Here is a 15,996-nt window from a genome sequence, read left to right on the forward strand (position 1 = left end):
AATTGCAAGGAAACGCGGGGGAAATGCAAATTGTATATAAATATGAACTTGAAAACACGGTTACCACAGCAACTTCATTTCTTACGTTTTTCCGGCCATCCTACTAGACCCAAAAGTGTTGAAAGTAAGGTGTGCTGGGCATCCCGTGTGCACGTGTGAGCTAGCAGTTGCTTGTGCAGAATGTGGTGACAGTGTCGAGGTGAGCCGTGCTGCCGGGGCTTTGGCAGATCGCAGTGCCGCGAGAGCACCGTGCACAGTAGCCTCTCTTACCCCTTCCCAACTGAAGTACCGCCTGCACGCCCCATGAAAGTTTCATAAGAGCAGGAGCCAGAATTGTGGTGAAAATAAAATACAGGAACACCATGGGGAAAGTTGTGGGGTGGGCTGCATATGGGAAAGGAATCGTGTCGTCGTATCCAGTGACTTTCAAAGTCAAACCCGTCAGGAATTGTGTCTGTCCCGTTCCAAGTCTTAGCACCTCAGCCAGCTTGTTCAGAGCCTACCCGATTGGACACGTGGTGGAAGTCAGATGCTATAATCAGTATGTGATGCTGTAAAGCCATTTCTCTGCATATAGAAATGCACCCAACTTACCACGTATGGGGAAGCCATGTAATAAAATGGATTAATGCCTTAGAATCAGAAACCAAGAGGAACACACACGCTTTGAATACGTGTCCTTCCAAAAATGCTCCCTTAGTAGCCTGGGTGGGAGACCTCGCTGTTACTCTTGTTCCCCCAAATACGTGGTCTAGGTAGACACAAAGGCAGGACATTTTAACCAAAGACATCTTTCATTTCATGAGTTATTTTTAGCCGCTTCAAAATATACAAATGTTGTACCATCACCCCTAAGTTAATGCTCTTCAACAAAGCTCTAGGAAATTTAAAGGTAAGACATCTATGAAAGGCCGTTAACTAAAAAGTGTACAATGTGTTTGCTGTGCATTTCTATTTTTTAGGGCAACAGAGATTGCTTTCCACAGTTGCACTTAAGGACCTAATTTGCCAAAAGCATCCAAGTGTCTAAAAGCTCAGTGTGTTGTAAAGCAAAATGTAAGCAGCCTGCATCTTACAAGTTTCTGTGCTTTGTGAAAAGGAATACAAACTGTGTGTCCACTGTCCAAATAAAGATGCCAGTTCTGCATACGCACTATAGTACACCAGTTTGGAGTACACGTGTTTACAGAGAGAGTATCTTTTTTGAGGCTCTTTGATCAGGTTTTTTGTATGGTCCTTTCATGATAGGAAACGTTACAAATAGTTTTGTTTACCACACTTGTCAGTTTTGGCAAAGTGTTTTTGTTTTGTCTTATTTTATGGACTTCACTTCTTAGGGCAGATTTAGGTTCATAGCAAAACTGTGCAGACAGTAGAGGTTTTTTTCATGCACCCCCTGCCCCTAGGCATGTACAGCCTCCCGCATCGTCAGCATATGGATGCCCCACCAAACGGATGCTTTTTCTACAACTAATGAACCTACACAGACACATCGCCACCCAGAGTCCACAGTTTACAGGAGCATTCACCCTTGGCGATGTCCGTCCTCTGGATTTGGGCAAATGGTGTAATGGCATGCGTCCGCCGTTACACTATCATACAGAATAGTTCCACTCTCCTAAAAATCCTCCACTCTGCCAATTCCTCCACCACCTCTCCCAGCTCCTGGCAACCACGGGTCTTTGTACTGTCTCCATAGTTTTGCCTTTTCCAGAATGTTTTGCAGTTGGGATCTTAAAGTATGTGGCTTATCCAGACTGGCTCCTACGTAGGTCTACATATTTAAGTATCTCCCATGTCCTTCACGGGTTGATGCTTGCTTCCTTTTTCGCACTGAGTAGTAGTCCACCGTTGGGATGCAGCACAGTGCGTCTGATGTTCTCGCCCGCTGACCGACATCTTTGGTCGCTTCCCTGTTCTGGTGCGTGTGCAGGAAGCTGCTGCGGACGCTCCGTATGCAGGTTTTGGTGTGGACATAAGTTTGGCACTTCCTCATGTAAATTTCCAGCAGTGCAGTGGCTGGGTCAGGTGGTAACAGCATGGTTGGTTTTATAAGAAATTTCCAAAGTGGCTGTTCCATTTTGCTTTCAGAATGTAATGGGATGGTGACTAGAGGTAATTAAAAATGGAAAGAGGCATTTCAAGACTGAACTGTCAGTGACATTGTTTCAACAGACAAATCCAATTTGGAATTTATGCTGACGTATTAAAATTCCAAGTAGGAGTGAAAGAACTCCCAAAATTACTAAGCCTTTTTATTCATTCAGAAGTATTCATGTGCTGAGATGACCAAGCGGGATACCAGGTCTGGCTGCTCAGTTAGCACAGCTCCCCGTCTAGGGTGGGGAGAGACAAATACAACAACATGCTAATTATCCAGCCTATAGAATGACCGCATTCCACACCCCAAGTCTGCCCACACCTAGTAAAGTTACAATTCTTGTAAAGAAGGCAGCTAAAGTCTGTTAATAGTAAAGAAGGCTAAATTTCAGTAGGAAGTTTTGCATCTCTGTGTAGCCATAGCTGAAGTAATCCCATTTCCTAAAAGCCTGGTTACTAAATTACTATTTAAGAAAAATACCTTTTAGGAAGCCAGGCGGGTTTGCTTGCTCAGTCTTGGGGAAAGGGCCCCTTCATCCCATCCGTCTTCATCTCCCCTATCAGAAAGGCGTTTCTCAGGCCCAGCAGCTCAGTCCCGTCCACCACCCCTAACCTGGTGTCCTCCAGTCCAGTGGCTTCCTTTCTGCCCACAGCCAAGCCCTCGGGTGATGTAGCCCCCCCAGGGGACGGTGCTGTGCCCCTGTAAAATCCGTTACTAATCTCAGTAACCATTCACGCGCCTCTGGGCCACCACCTAATGACATTGAAATTAACCCCTCTCCTTTCATCCTTTTGCCAAGGTCATGGTCTGAGAAGAGGAATTTTACCTAAAAGTGGCAGCCTGGCGTGTAATCTCAGTCTGTCTACTTTCAGCACAGTTACTCTTTCCCAAGACTTCCTGTCTGTGAGGCAGAGGGGAGCGGAAGTGTGCCAGCAGGGTCTGACAGGGCGCCCAGAGCCTTTTCCTTCCCTTTCATATCTCTCTGCATTTAACTGCGATTGAAACCTAAATCTCAACAAGTATTTGTGGAGTGAACACTTGTCTCTGTAGGTCCGATTTCCGGAGCTGTGCCTAGAGAGCTGCGCATCCAGGCAGTGGACTTAGGCCTTGACATTGGTGGGGAGACCAACCAGCTGACCGGCTGAAACTATGCCGAGGCATCCAGCCGGGGAGGAGGGGGTGGAGGGTCCACAGGTGTAACCCACCTGAGGCCATGTTATTGGGGAGGGCAGCCAGAGAGCTTCTCCAGGTTTCAGCCCGGCGTCTTCTCATAAGCATATAAAAACATTGATCAAACCCCCTGAGATAAAAGCGCCTTTGGTGATGGATCATACAGGGTGACGAAGACCCCGGGGATCCAGACGGGGACACAGGTGCCCGGGGAGACATCTACCCGAATGCGCCCCTTCACGTTTGAGGCTGCACAGTCTCCCCCGCCCACACTCTCGCCTCTTGCTCGCCCCACAGTTCCTCTATCCTGACCCACGCAGACACAGTTTATTATGTATGGCACTTCCCTGGTGCCATATCCATCCTCCACGAAGAGGAGGGAAAAGGAGGCCTGGGTCCTGCCCCCAAACCGCAGGCCTAGTGGGTTCCCTAGAACAGGCCTTCTAGAAGTTTCTCCTGCCTTAGCACATGCGGAAAATAATGGAACAGGTGACTGGGAACCACGGAACCACAGACAATGGGTCAGGAGTTAGCGGCTGAGGGGGCAGACTTGGATGCGCCCATAATCTGCACCGGGGTGGGCGTGGGACGAGCGGGTGGTGCTCTCGTTGTGGGAACTGGGGTCGTTCCCTTACCCGTTCCATGCAGAACACAGCCCACGGCACGCGGTTCACGGTTTAGAACAACAGCCATTCTCTGGAGGTGGCAGTCAAGCTGATCTCCCTTCCTGCGGAAACAAGCCGTTATCTGCAAGGCACGATTATTGGTCTTCCTGGCGCCCAGTCCACGCGTTCTATTCATAAATCACTCGTCACCTTCTCCCTTCGCCTCCCACCCAGGCAGCAGTTACCAACAGTCACAGGATGTCCAGTACCCGAAGGGAACATAGTAATACTGCTGTAACTATGTGTGTGTCAGCTGGGGTACTGGAAACATCGAGGGGAACGCTCTTTGCAAAATAAGTGATTGTCTAGCCCCTAAGCTGTATGCCTAAAACCAATGCAAAACAAAATTGAAAGAATAAAAATAAATCATTGGTCAGGACTCCTGAGTCTGAGCAGTAGAGCATGTTACCAACAGTTGGCCTCCGGAAAATTATTTTACACCACTGTGTACATCAGTGAGAAAGCTGAAGGCTTCGAAAATTCTGAGGGTACCTCCCACCTGGCTGTGCGGTGAGGACATTTCGAATTAGCAGGAACCTGGAGGTCCCTCTGGGTCAACTAATTGTCTGAACCCCGCTGCTACACACCTTTCCAAGGGAAGTGAACCACCCATTGAAGACGTCGTCTTGGTTTCAGTGACTCTGAGTCAACTCTGGTTCGTCTTCCCGCCCCACTGAGACCTGATTCAGATTCACCTTTTGGCTTTGTGGGATTTCGGTTCCCCCTGAAGACAGCATGGTTTGCTCCGCCCCCCCAACAGAGTGTAGTTCTCGGTGGGTGTCGTGCCCCAGCATAGTGATCGAAGTGTCCTGTGTTCCGTGAGTTTGTAAAGCAGGCAAACCTGTGCACCCGGAAACTCAGCCAGCGGGGCCTCCAACGCTGTGACGCCCGATGTGGTTTCTCCCACTGAAATGTTTGCTGTTAAAATGCTACACCATGTCTACATTGAACCCTAGACTACAGAATCTTCTTCATTTAACCTAAAAATCATTTACAGCAATAATGGCTAGGGAGTACAAATGCCTCCTTCTGTAAAATAAGATTTTAGAAGTACCTACTGCCAGTATTTGACATGGCACACAGAATACTTAAAAGCACTCTGCAAATAGGTGTCTGATAATTTTTGCCTTAAAATGTGAGTATTTGGGCTTCTAGAGAGTTCTGCCCTTGTTTGAGCAACAGCAAAAATCAATTGATCTTGATTTACTTTCATTGATAACTCCAGGGGAAGTATAGACTTAGATGAGGACTCAGAGAGAACTGAAATCGCCTCATTTGAACCACTTATCAGAGAGCAGGGAGCGCCCAGCACAGGTTGAAGTGCACCGGTCAGCACAGGGAGCCTAGTGGGAACCGGCAGGGAGGTGCTGAGACCACGCGTGCTGGGGTGGGGGGGACAGGGCCGGCCCTCCCCACTCTCAGGAGAGCCTGGGAAACAGGAAGCCAGGAGCTTTCAGAGAGCCCATTCTCATGCGTCCTTTTGAGAGGCTTGTAACAATTTGTAACCCTATTTCTCTACATGACGTTTTTTTCTCCTTCTCCCTAGGAAGGAAGGGGAGAAGTTCTCATTCCCAAATTCTTTCACCTAGATTTTTGTCAAACACGGTAATGTGGTTTGGAGCAATCTGCACTTTCCGAATACGGGCAATAAGGCGATTCCCCCCACCCCCACCTTTGCAGTGCAAGGTGCTTGTTGCCTGGTTGATGCTTGCCGTAAGGGACTTTCAGGTTAAATAAGAGTTTGCCATCTACAGCAGCCGGCACTCTGTGTCACAGACCTGCCCAAAGGAACCAGGGCGCAGGCCTCGAAATCCATTGCCTAGAAGACCCGAGGTGTCACGGAGCATCTGTCCAGTTTCAGACACAGCCACGGCCACATCTGGAGGTGCACACCGCCGGGCAGTGATAGTCAACCAACCACAGCCGCGGAAGGGGAGAAGCAGGTCTCCTCCTGCCGCCGCCCCTGGCAGCCCGCTCCCACCTGAACAGAGCTCGCAGTCTCTGAAAAAATAAGATGTGCTGCTTTTGAAAGAGTTAGAAAGTACTTATCGATCTCCGGCATTTCCAGTTGCAACATCCGTATTTGAGGTGTTTTATACATGTCTTTCTCACACCAAAGTGTATCTACGTATCACCATCCCTCAGGCTATTTTGGGTTTACGGCCACTTGGGACAGGTCACCTCCAGTCTCAGATGTCTTACCTGTAAAGCAGGACACAGTATCTGCACTGTGGGCCCTTGGACGGATAAAGGGGCTACCGAATGTTGCCGTGTATAATGCGCACTTTTTTGCCCAAATTTTAAAAAAGATTTTATTTATTTATATTTTAGAGAGGGGGAGGGAGAGAGAAAGAGAGGGAGAGAAGCATCAGTGTGTATGTCCTTTTGTATGTCTTGAGTACGGGACCTGGCCTGCAACCCAGGGATGTGCCCTGACTGGGAATTGAACCAGCAACACTTTGGTTTGTAGGCCGGCACTCAATCCACTGAGCCACACCAGCCAGGGCCCAAATTTTTGAGGAAAAAATAAGGATGAGCATAATACATGGGTAGTACTAATTCTGTATCCATATAAATGGATATATTCTTTTATTCTTTTAATTCTTTTATGTGTGTTTATGCGTTAAATTAAGTGTGACTCTAGAAAGTGATAATGATATGTGTGTGTTCAAAATTAAATGCTAAAATGTCTTTAAAATACAAAAAACAAGTAGCTAAATATAAAGAAATAAAAAATTGAATTGAAAAATTGAAACGAAAGATGTTTTTACTGAAAGTTTGGGCCATAAACGCAGGTGCGCATTATACGCGGCAAACCACGCTAATGAAGGTCCACCTCTCCGCCCTTGGCCTGGGTCTGGGTGTGTTCACTGGGCGTTTGCCACCGTGTCTGCTGTTTCTCCTGGTTCTGCACAAAAGACTTGCATTTAAACTACCTGGCGTCGCGGGGAGGGCGAGCATCCTCTGCGTCGCTGCGGTCTCGAAAAAGGGACCGTGACTTCCTGAGAAGGGCAGGAGCTCAATGCGCTCGGGTGCTTTTGAAGTGTTAAGACGTTTGACCCATTTTCCACACGGTTAAAATGCATGCATGTTATACGGAATCGGGGGTTTCCAGATGAAACCCAGCTGAACCCCTCCCACAATTGTAAGGACACACGCAGCTGCGGTTGCCCGAAAAGGCCCTGCAGTCGGGGACACTGAAATCTTACGTGTCCCCCACGGGGGGCTGCTCTGTGTGTTCCACATCCGTCTGCGTGACCCCAGAGTTTCGGAGGCAAACGGAACTACGCATCCCCCCAACGACGAGGTCACGGTGTTCATTCCCGTTCCCTGGCCTCGTTATCTGCACTATGAATGTTAAGAGGACACGCGTGCGTGGAAAGGACTCGAGCCGCAGCCTGGAGAAGACCCAGCGTGCCCAGCCTGCGCCCATGGCCTCTGACAAACCGCCAAGGAACTTCCAGAAAACGCACATCACACTGCCCTGGACTCCGCTCTGCCACCTCCAGGCCCTGCAGCCACCACCTGCGATGGCGGGTCATCCTCCTGTCCCTTGTCGCCGACCGTAAAACTGGCTGCAAGTTTATTCTTCTAGATGCTAATGGTGGAGAAACCAGCAAGCAGACGGAGATGAAGGGGCCCTCAGCCACGGCTCCCTGCACCCCGGAGAGCAGCCCCGTCTCTGCACCGCGCCCCCTGGCGCACCCACGGTGCTCCCGGGACGCCCCGCCCCGCGTGCTGTCGCAGCGGGAGGACGTGCGGCCAGGGTGAGGGAGGGTGCTGCTGGGCCACCTGCACCCCGTCCCCGAGAGAACCTGTGGAATCAGCATTCCCGCCTGTGCGCCACCCCCTTGGTGGCTGCTTTCCTGCTTATTGTGATAGAAATATGCTTCCCTAATGTTGATGGGGGAGAGATCTACTATGCCTGGGAATATTCGAGAACAAGGAGACCAGACGGGGAGGACTCGGTCGTCCGGCGGACAGAACGAGAAAGCGTCCTCGCACAGCAGACTGTCAGCGGCAGGTCAGGCGGGCGTGTCAGCGAAGGAGACGCACATCCAGAAACAGACCCGAGGTCCCCGAGAGTTTAATACGTGCAAACAGCGGGTCATTTAATACGCCATGTTCTGCCACAGACAGCCGTCTGTCTGTAAGAAAATAAAAACAAATAAAATGTGCAAGAGTCTCACGTCACATCATGTGAAAACAAATTCGGGGTGCATTACACTTAAAAAATGAAAGAACAATAAAATACTTCAAGAAAAATAAGTGACTATATTTACAATCTAGGGAGAGAGAGATCTTATTGGGCAACCTGGAAACAATATAACAATAGACAGACTTATGTGAATACATAAAAATTAGAAATTTTGTACGGGGAAAAAGTACATAAAAATGAACAAAATAGGCATTGTTCAGAAAGGGGGTTATCTCTATAATAGAGAGAATTCTTAATACTTGGCAAGAAATATGTGCATAGCCCAATTAAAAAGGGGCAAGAGGTTTGGAGAGGCCATCCCTCCAAAAAATTATAACAGATTTGGAAGGACGACAGTATAACCGGCGGTCGTGTGCAAGGTGAAGCGTGAGGTGGGAGCCCCATTTCACGTCATTTCTCTCAACTACCAAAAAGTGCCCCTCCCCCCCCAGAGAGCTGGTGAGGATGTGATGCTAGGGGCACTATTCTCCTCCTCCTCCTCCTCTTCCTCTCTTTCTTCTTTTTGCTGCAATAAACTTTCCTGTTTCCATCTGGTCCAGGGCCTGGGACCTCGAGGCGCGAGCTGGTTGAAAGGCTGCCTGGTGACTGCAGGGAGAGGCTCAGGCAGGAGCCATACCCCAGGGGGTGCAGAGGGGCCCCTTGAAGGCCTCTGGGCTCCTCAGGCTCCTGGTCCAGCATGGGGGGCTCCAGACTGCGGAGGGAGCCAGGTGTCACCCATCTTGATGTGTTTCACCTGCTCACCTTGGACGCGGCTCTCCAGGAAGTCACAGAGCTGAGGGGCTGGGCAGGCAGAACCCGGGCCTGCAGGTCCACAGGGCCTGGGTCAGGTTCTTCTCCAAGGCCAGGGCGGCTTCCCTGGTGTCCTGAGTGTCACCCCTCATCTGGGATGGCTTCCGCATGTCCTGGAAGAGGGTGCAGCCACTGAGCTGGTTTTGCAGCTTTAAGAGACACTCAGGGCCCTTGGCGTCTCCTCGGCCACCGGCCACCTCGGGGAGGAAGAAGCCCAGGCCCTCCGGAGACACAGCGTCACAGTGGAGACAGAAGCCCAGAGGGAGGTAGGTGTGGGAGGCCGCAGGTGCAGGTGCTGGGGGTTGACGGGGCCTCCACCTCGGTGGGGTCGTTCTGACGACCCTGGGCGCCCGAGCTTGTCCAGTAAGGAGGAGTTAAGGTCAAACCCGGTGCTGGCTGGTCTCGGAGGCTGGGACGGCTGAGGTGGTTCGAAGGTGGTGACTGGAAAGAGGCTGGAGGGTGGTCAGAGGCTGGAAGAAGGGGCGTCCGTGGGTCTGCGCCGTCCAAGCCCGGCTGACGCAGGAGACGGCTCGTGGGGTCCGCTGGGGGCGCTGTCGGGGCCCTTTCACGCATTGCTGGTGGGAATGCAGAATTTCACAACTGGTTTGGGAAATAAATTGGCCATATTTGTTGAAAAGAATATATATAAGCTCTTCGACCCAACAGTCCCTCTCCTGGGTCATTTATCACAGCACCCTCCCGAGTGGCAGAGCCGGGTGGAGGCCCAGAGTCGGGGAGATGAGTGACTATGTGTTAGTACAGTCGCTGGGGATATTCTGCAACTGTTACGACCAGGGTGGATGGGAACCATAACAGGTGAGTGTCAGGGATTGTTTACAAGGTCTCCCTGGGTGCGAGACCATTGAGAAAACCCTCCACAACATGACTAGCCTTTGACAAGGTAAATGATCACCTGCCCCTTCATCCCGCACGCACGGGCAGGAGCCTGCCATAAATACATGTCTGTGATTGGATGGGCACAGGAAGAGTATCCAGGACACTTTATATAATCAATCGTTAACAACCCACGGTCGAGGCTTCTTCCCCGAACCCAGCCTGCTACCTCCGTTTCCTTGCCGTCTACAACTGGATTTCGTCCCTTCGTCTTCCTCTCCTAAGGTCCCTGGTGGGGACGTCGGGCCACCTGGAGATCCAGGAGAGTCTCCCACCCCAAGGGCCTTCATTTAATCAGCCCCGCGAAGTCCCTTTTGTCCTGTGAGGTAACATTCACCAGCTGGGGTTAGGCTGTGGGCACCCTTGGGGGAGACTGCAGAGGGGAAAGAGAAAAGGAAAGGAAAGCAAAAAAAATTAGATCAACATCGGTATATTATGTAAAATGATGCGTGTGTGTGTGTGTGTGTGTGTGTGTGTGTGTGTATGTAAACAAGTGAGTTGTAAAGAGAAAACAGTATTTGAAATAAAATAATAGAGGAGGAAGGAGGGCGAGGTGGAGGAGTGAGGGGTGGAGGCGCGGTTGCTCCGTGCAGCGCCGGGCCCCTGGGCGGACAGCGAGCGCTCTTCCACCAGAAATCATTTCGGACTTTCATTTCTCCCAGTCTGAGTTCAGTTCCCTTATGGGGAACGGAGAAGCCGGTGAGGGTGTGGAGGGGGATTTTTATTTTTAAAAAGTTCCCAAGGTGCTGCCTTTCTGGAGTAGAAACCGACTACTCTCTCTTCATTATGAATCAAAATCTTTTTTCTTTTCTTTTTTTTTTTGCAAACTGCCATTCACTGAGCTCTTCCTCTGCCCGAGAGACAGGTCGGGTTGCTCCACCGCCTGCCTGCGGACAGGGCTGGGCAGGCCCCCGAGCAAGCCGCTATCGGCCGCGATCCTAGTGAGAAAACGTAGCACCTGAAATAAAACCCGGAGAGACAGAAGCTTTGGGAGAGAAATGAGCTAAAATTAGACACAATACCTATTTTTATCCTTTTGAAATTCAAATTTTTCTGGAACCAAGAACAAGATTACTGTGCGAGTGTTTTTTTCTTTATTTAATTCCTGAAGAGCTTTGGGGACAACTGTTTCCGTTCCCTCATTTCGTCTTTCTCCCACACGTGAGCCTGGAAGGACTGTCACCCTGGCCACCCACGGGCTCATCCTGGGTCACAAGCCTCACAGGACAGGACATGTACGGAATGCAGGGGCGTCTTCCCCGCGGAACCCCTCTCCTCCACGCTCCGGTCTTCCACTAGGAGTGACACCCACTTGAAAATCTACCTGCCCTCCTGACGCTGAGTTGGCTTGCTGCAGAATGGGGACCTAGACGACCCCCCGGAGGGGTACTGGGACCCTGGTGGGTAGATTGAGGGGTGGGGGAGGAAGGTAAGGAATGAATGAAAGAGCTGGACTCGCACTTGGGTAGCGCTCACAGAGCAGGGAGGAGTGGCTGGGAGGAAGTCACAAGGTTGTAGGTCACAGATGGCGACACCAGGCGCCGGGCCAAATCCAGCCCTCCACCTTGTTTTATGTGCCCAGCACCTTGTTGGTACCGGTGGCAGCGCCGAGCTCTCACTTAACTGTCGAGGAGTAGTCACATTTACACAGTCCTAAAGTCACATTCGGCCCTTTGAAGGCAACCTCGAGGCTGATGTGGCCCCCCGTGAACATGAGTTTGACACCCCTGCTGTAGGTTCAGAAGGGAACTCCAGTGCAAAGTTGCTTCTGTGCTTGTGCAGGTCGAGGCCCCAGGTGCTGGTCAATGATCTGATTGCTCCCCTGGCATTCGGCTCTCAATAAGAGCCCCGGATAGAGCCCTGATGGACTCGCGTGCGGTGGATGTGCATCTGTGTGTGCATTGTGAATCTCCAGTCCAGGCGGCCACAGCTGAGGTGACTGGGGCTCAGCTCTTCCCCTGGCGGAACCGACAACAGTTCTTTCAGGCTTTTAGTGTCCAGCCCGCGGCCTGCAGCCTGCGGCCCACCTGTGGCCCAGGACGGCCATGAGTCCAGCCCAACACAAAATCGTAAATTTACTTGAAACCTTTTTTTGCTCATCAGTTTTCATTAGTGTTTGTGTATTTAATGTGTGGCCCAAGACAAGTCTTCTTCTTCCAGTGTGGCCCAGAGATGCCAAAAGGCTACACCGCCCTGGAATCCATTCCACTAATTCTGACGGGTGCAGGTGGGTGGTGGGGAAGTCCAACAGCTGGAGGAGGGACATTAGGGATCACACGAGCCCAGGGCCACCTCCCATCCAGCGTGGAAGAGGACAGTGTTTGGACATAGTGATGTAACCCACACCCACTTTGTTCTTAAACTCTGGTGGGGACGCAGGGTGGATTTCTTCCCCAGTTAGTCCCTTCTCAGCCCCAGTGATCAAACTCTGCATTCACGGAGGTCTGTCTCTCTCTCCGCTTAGGCCCTGGGTCTGCTCTGTGGGGCTGCACACACTAAGTATCCATCCTGTGTGAGCCCTTCCATGAGCTACTACTCCCAGGCATCTCAGCCATTTTTTAACATGGAAAACAGCACTGCAGTCATCTCTTTGACTGACCAGAATGGCCCCTGACTGGAGTCAGTACCGCCTCCAGGCGAAGCCGTCTTGTGCTAGGACATCGCAACGCGCCGCCAGCTCCGAAACGGCCGCTGAGATGACGAGACGTGGAGGGTTTGGACCCCTGGGTGGCTCTGCTGGAAATAAACATGGGAGGGGGAGAAATAAAAGTCGAGCAGAACCTGTTAGGCATATAAATCTGCCAGCTGCTGAAAGGGGCCAAGTGAAGTCACCAGTGGGACTACGTATGAGCAAGGGTTACGACGGGACAATTGTTGCATTAGGTGAAACACGCCGTTTAGTAGTAAGTCTGTCCCGCACTCATTTCATACCGGCACCGGGCAGCACACGGAACCTATATCTGTACTTTTCCGTTTTCCCCTCATGTTTCTGCTAAAGAAGATCATGCCAGTCACAAAATTAACTTGGAATGGATTAAAGACTTAAATGCAAGACCTAAAAATTCTAGAAGAAAACAGAGGGGAAAGCTCCTTGAAATTGGTCTTGGCGATGATTTTTTGTGTATGACACAGAAAGCACAAGCAACAAATTTAAAAATGAACAAGTGGGGCGACATGAGACTGAAAAGCTTCTGCACAGAAAAAAAAAACCCCAAAACTATCAACAAAATGGAAATGCAGCCAATGGAATGGGAGAAACTCTTTGCAAACCATATATATATGTAAAGGAATTGATATCCAAAAGGAACTCATACAACTCAATAGAACACCCCCCACCCCAATAATCCAATTCAAAAATGGACAGAGGACTGAGCAGACATTTTCCCAGAGAGGACATACAGATGGCCGCAGGTGCACGAACAGGTGCTCGACACCACTAGCCGTCAGGGAAAATGCAAGTCAGAACCACGATGACTCCCCCTACACTGGTCAGAATGGCCGCCGTAAAACAGACAAACAGTAACAAGCACTGGGGAGGCTGAGGAGGGAGGGGAACCCGCCTGCACTCTTGGTGGGAATGCAGACCGGTGCAGCCACTGGGGAAACAGTATGGAAGCTCCTCAAAAATTAGAAAAATGCTGCCATATGACCCATCACTTCTGGGTATTTATCTGAAGACAATAGAAACACTGCCTTGGAAAGACATCTGCATCCGCATGTCACAGTGGCGTTGCTTACAAGAGCCGCAGCGAGGAGACGCCCCATGCGCCCATCGGTGGGTGAGTGGATACGGGAAGCCTGGTGTATGCACACGGAGCAATTTTACCCAGCCCCAAATGAAGGAAGGGCTGCCACTGGCGAGAACACGGAGGGAGCTGGAGGGCGTCGTTCTAAGTGAAATAAGGCAGACAGACGCCGATGCTGCATGATGTCACCTACACGCGGAATCTTCAAAAAGACCGACTTCGCAGAAGTGGACAGTAAACCGGTCATTGCGATGAGCAGGGTGGGGAGGAGTTAAGGGTAGAGGTTAAAGGTCGAAGGTACACACTTTCACTTCTAAGAGGAACAGGTCCCCAGGGCAAAACGTGCACCGTGGTGACTGCAGCGAACACACAGTGTCGTGGACTTGAAAGTGGCCGCAAGAGCAGACCTTCAGAGTTCGCACGACACCAGTCACAAAGGGGACTGTGTGAGGTGACGGACGTGTTCCCTGTATTGCGATACTCATCTCACAGTACATTCGGAGAGCAAATCATCACACGACACTCTTTAGGCTCACGATGTTTTCTGTCAGTCGTATCTCAGCAAAGCTGGGAAGAGGGAGGAGCATGCCAGGATTCATGCTGCTGCTCACAACACTGAGCCTGAACTTGGGAGGTCCTCATGAGACCCGCTGAGAGGGGACGGAGGCTGAGGAAGTCGGTGTCACCATTGTTGAGGAGCTGGTGAACTAGAAAGATCAGGAGAACTAAGAAGGTCAGAGATTCTAGGAAGCATGAGGGGCACGACCTTTTTGTTAGGGTCCCGAAGCGGCAGTGACTGGATTCCCGCATCGCAGGCGAGCCTTTAGCTCGGCTTGGGGCCCATGGCCTGTCTAACATTCGGTTGTGGGACATCATCACGTTAGAGCTAAACAAAAAAGATCTGCTTCATTGAGCAGCGAAAGTTTTATCAACCGAGAGCGGGAAAGGAGTTCTACCTTTTGCTGAAAATATGTCATACACTATCCATAGCCATCTCCAGAGCAGTGTATAATAAGCCCTAGAAAGCAGCTGTCTTGGGTATTTAAACCCTTCCCGAGTGACGCGCTGCGGAAGCTGCTGCAGCTGCCGGTCGGCTTTGCCTGGCGAGGGGTGGGGGGCCCGACTGTGACCGAGTCCCTCGCACCCCCGGCCTCACTCAGGGCCTGTTCGATTCCCTGTGACACCTGGGCCTGTCTCTCCTCCACGGCTGCCTCACACGCCACACCGGTTATCTCCCAGTCCGTGACCGTTACCTGTCCGGTTCTGTCTCCTCCCTCGTGCTCTGTGGTCTGAGCACCCGGTTGGCGCAGCTGGCCCCTGTGTGAGTGGGCTGAGCGTTTGCGGGCCGTGAGCCGAAGGGTGATCCGCTGCTGGTCCAGGCCGAGGGCCGCCCCCAGCGCAGCCACCGCAGGCAGGAGGAACGGGATCACGGGCTACAGCCCGCCACCACCCGTGAGGGGACACTGAGGGGACAGCCAGGGCCACTCGGGGGCAGCGGGACAAGTGGGATGAGCCAGAGCAGCACCGAAGATGTAAACCCTCAATTATTATTATTTTTTGCATTTTTAAAGTTAAAAAAATTAATTACAGTTTACATTTAATGTTATTTCGCGTTCGTTTCAGGCGTACAGCACTGAGGTTAGACGATCACATGCTTCACAAAGAGATTCTCCCCGTATTTCAAGTGCCCCCTGGCACCAGACATGGCGATTACAACAGTATTGACTGTATTCCCTGCACAGCACTTCACGGCCCCATAACGTAATCGGTGAATCTGTACTTCTCCGTCCCTTCGCCTTTTTCACCCGGACCCCAACCCCCTTCCCTGGCGACCGCCAGTCTTCAACCTTCACTTATCGCTCCTCCCGTGGGTCTGGCCCGGGAAGTCTGTGTTCCCTCTCCAGGAAGGGTCTCCTGCAACCCTGACACAGGCCCCTGGAGGTGTCCCCCGCGAGTCGTTAGCAACACGGTTCAGACCTGCCTTTCCTCGGTTAGCAGAGCGCCAGCCCCTTGTCACTGGCGCCTGAGGACGGGGCGGGGCTGGCAGAAGGGCCGGCTTCCCAGGTGAGCGCAGCTGGGGTCCCTCAGAGCCGTGCCCCGGAGCCCACTGCTCCCCCAGCTCGAGCTCTTTGTTCCAAACAGATAAGCCCCCTCCCCCTCCGCGTGCTGCTGTCATCCACGGGCCGTGGAAAGCACGGCTTGCTCAAGAAGACATTAGAGCTCAATTATCATTTGTGTTTGTCACAGGGGTTGCAAATGTGTAATGAGATTCCAGAGCTAATGTTTTGTACAAAGCACTTAGGAGAGCCAGGATGAAATTGGCTCAGAATCCCGATGTGGCGTTTTAATTAAAGATAGTTTCTAATCAAGGGCGGAGCGCAGGCTGTTGAGAAAAATGTCAGTTCGTCGTCC

Source organism: Desmodus rotundus, chromosome 11, assembly GCF_022682495.2.
Source record: "Desmodus rotundus isolate HL8 chromosome 11, HLdesRot8A.1, whole genome shotgun sequence".
Taxonomy (NCBI): Eukaryota; Metazoa; Chordata; class Mammalia; order Chiroptera; family Phyllostomidae; genus Desmodus; species Desmodus rotundus.